Raw genomic sequence first — 3789 nt, forward strand, 5'->3', positions numbered from 1 at the left:
AGGAGGGGGGAGAGGGAGGGGGGGAGAGGGAGGGGGGGGAGAGGGGAGGGGGGGAGAGGGGAGGGGGGGGGGGAGAGGGAGGGGGGGAGAGGGAGGGGGAAGGGGAGGGGGAGAGGGGAGGGGGGAGAGGGAGGGGGGAGAGGGGAGGGGGAGGGGGAGAGGAGGGGGAGAGGGGGAGGGGGGAGAGAAGGGGGGAGGGGGGAGAGAAGGGGGAGGGGGGAGAGAAGGGGGGAGGGGGGAGAGAAAGGGGGGAGGGGGGAGAGAAGGGGGGAGGGGGGAGAGAGGGGGGGAGGGGGGAGAGAGGGGGGAGGGGAGAGAGAAGGGGGGAGGGGGGAGAGAGAGGGGGGAGGGGGGAGAGAGTAGGGGGGGAGGGGGAGAGAGTAGGGGGGAGGGGGGAGAGAGTAGGGGGGAGGGGGAGGAGAGTAGGGGGGAGGGGGAGAGAGTAGGGGGGAGGGGGGAGAGAGTAGGGGGGAGGGGGAGAGAGAGTAGGGGGGGAGGGGGGAGAGAGTAGGGGGGGAGGGGGGAGAGAGTAGGGGGGAGGGGGAGGAGAGTAGGGGGGGAGGGGGAGAGAGTAGGGGGGAGGGGGGAGAGAGTAGGGGGGAGGGGGGAGAGAGTAGGGGGGGAGGGGGGAGAGAGTAGGGGGGAGGGGGAGAGAGAGTAGGGGGGGAGGGGGGAGAGAGTAGGGGGGGAGGGGGGAGAGAGTAGGGGGGAGGGGGGAGAGAGTAGGGGGGGAGGGGGGGAGAGAGTAGGGGGGGAGGGGGGAGAGAGTAGGGGGGGAGGGGGGAGAGAGTAGGGGGAGGAGGGGGGAGAGAGTAGGGGGGAGGGGGGGAGAGAGTAGGGGGGGAGGGGGAGAGAGTAGGGGGGGAGGGGGAGAGAGTAGGGGGGGAGGGGGGGAGAGAAGGGGGAGGGGGGAGAGAAGGGGAGGGGGGAGAGAAGGGGGAGGGGGGAGAGAAGGGGGGGAGGGGGGAGAGAAGGGGGGGAAGGGGGAGAGAAGGGGGGGAGGGGGAGAGAGTAGGGGGGGGAGGGGGGGAGAGAGAAGAGGGGGAGAGAGAAGAGGGGGGAGAGGAAGGAGGGGGAGAGAGAGGGGAGAGGGGGAGAGGAGGGGAGGGAGAGAATGGGGGGAGGGGGAGAGAGAAGGGGGGAGGGGGGAGAGAGAAGGGGAGGGGGGAGAGAGGGGGAAGGGGGGAGAGAGAAGGGGGAGGGGAGAGGGGGGAGGGGGGGAGAGAGAAGGGGGGGAGGGGGGAGAGAGAGGGGGGGGAGGGGGAGAGAGAAGGGGGGGGAGAGAGGGGGGGAGGGGGAGAGAGAGGGGGGGAGGGGGGAGAGAGCAGGGGGGGAGGGGGGAGAGAGAAGGGGGGAGGTGGGAGAGAGAAGGGGGGGAGGGGGGAGAGAGAGAGGGGGGGAGGGGGGAGAGAGAAGGGGGGGAGGGGGGAGAGAGAAGGGGGAGGGAGAGAGAAGGGAGGGAGGGGAGAGAGAGAAGGGAGGGGGGGAGAGAGCCAGGGAGGGACGGGAGGGGAGAGAGAGGGAGGGAGGGGGGAGAGAGAAGGGGGGAGGGGGGAGGGAGAAGGGGGGGAGGGGGGAGCGAGAGAAGGGGGGAGGGGGAGAAAGGGGAGGCGAGTTAAGAAATATAGAGGTGAAGAAAATTGCAAGCTGGATTCGAAGATGAGAAGGAATTTTTAAGGCAATCGGAAGATAATTTCTATCAATGCGGCCCACCCAGTGATGACGTGAGCAGGATATGGTGTCGGACAGGCCCTGAGTATGGCCAAAGTTCTTGGACAAGTTGGGAGTTTATGGAGAGTAGAGGATGGTCAGCCGAGCAAGGAAAGCCATAGCGTAGTTGAGTCTGCAGGGACAACGACAATCTAACGGATTTACGGAGTGGCTGGGAGGTAGAAGAGTGGAATTCAGATGGTATTACTCTATGAGAGGACCAGGTGAGCCTCATTTGCTTCAGTTTATCTAAGTGATTTTATTGGGTGGGCTCATACCAGTATTGGATCCCTTTTTCCTGGAAACAGCAACTCTTAGCAAAGCTGAAAATGAATGAAGGGCTCCATGTCAATGTATGTGAGAATGTCACTGCTTCCCAACCTCGATAAATCATTGTATATTATTGCTGGATAAACTTACATTCTAAGAGTTCAGAATAGCCAATGGTATTGCTGTCTAGTGGCTGAACTGCTCTGATTCAACCCTGCCCTTGATTTCTCTCCTCCATCAGTACAATAAGCCCAAAAAAACCTTCAAGAAATTAACCTTTCGGCAATAACCATTAATTTCTTAATCCCTCAATCATACCAGTTCCTCTTTTCTTTTCTGTATGCCTACTCATACTGAGCAAACGTTTCACAGGTGCCAGCACTTCCAGTAATGCTAGTTTCACGTTAGACCAGAATATCATACAGCTTCAGCATTAAACTAAGTGAGTGATCATTATTCTCAATGAGCAACACTACATCTGTAGCAAGCAACATGACACAAGACTTCAACATGCTAAATATAAATGGAAAGAGTTATTCAACCTGTAAAATGAACACTGGCCTGGAAAATACAAGCATAAACATGGTTAACATTAAGTGAAGCTAAATATAACATTATTTTCACTTTGGCTCCCATAAAAAAAAGGGGTTGTTAAGTGGACGATTCTGGCTAACTGCAGTTAAAACATTAAACTCATTTTACAAGAAGGTAGACCTGTCTGGTCTTGAGAGGATCTAGTTGCAATTCATGGCATACAATACTATGGCTGTGTATTGAGACAGTAGGAATGACCATCCATGGAACTAAAATCTATAAATGTTAAACCAAGATCCTAGAATTTTCTCTGATGTTCAGAGTTCTTTCATCGAATGATTTCTTGTCAGCTGACTTGGCCCTATATTCTGGAACAGTCTCCTAAAACCACTGTGTGACATCTCTTCCCATCTTCAAAAGCCTTCTCTAAACCTAATCCTTTATCCATCCTTCAGTCAGCTCCCCTCTCTGATGTAGTTTAGGATATTTTTACTATGTTGAAAATACTATATATATACACAAGTTGTTGCAGCTGAGGTTATTGTTAGCCTCAATGGGAAGACTGCCATTATTTCAATCTTTTATTACTGGTTAATCACGAATTACTAACAAACAGCATTCCTGTACAAAGAATCCAGTTCTTAAATAACTGCTTTCCACAAAATTAAAAACATTTAAATATTCAGAATTCCACTGCACAATCTCTCAGATGCAGTTAATTGCAATGAAAGTTGATTTGAAGAGTTGACCTTTATTTCATTACCTTCCACTTGCTGCAGTCTGCCAAGGCTGTTGAAGTAACAGATGCCATTCCACATACACTACACATTAATTTGCTAACTGACAAAATATTTAACATGGGCAAAAATAAAATTAGTTGACAGAAGACAAACAGCTGAATTTATTCACAGAAAGCACAGGATGTAACAGAATGGCTGTTGAATCAGGGTTACTAAAGACTTGAAATTATCCCTCACAATTCCCCCTCCATTACCTTAACAGACAAAAGCAAAATATAGAAGCATCAGAAACAAAGTATTTATTTGAAACCAGGACACTTGTTATTGTATATTATTCTGCATTAGTTGCAAAATTTCAATCCTGATCGATTTGACTTCCAGCTTTCTAATTCTGTTCCCATTGGGATTCAGAACTTGTTAAGGCATTCATTGGTCAGTGAAATTAGCCTTCCTCTTTTCAACAAATGCGTTCATGCCTTCTTTCCGGTCGTTCTGAAACACAAGCGTTACATGGCACAATTGGAAAGTCTGGGCA

The sequence above is a fragment of the Heterodontus francisci genome, chromosome 42 (assembly GCF_036365525.1).
Source record: "Heterodontus francisci isolate sHetFra1 chromosome 42, sHetFra1.hap1, whole genome shotgun sequence".
Classification (NCBI taxonomy): domain Eukaryota; kingdom Metazoa; phylum Chordata; class Chondrichthyes; order Heterodontiformes; family Heterodontidae; genus Heterodontus; species Heterodontus francisci.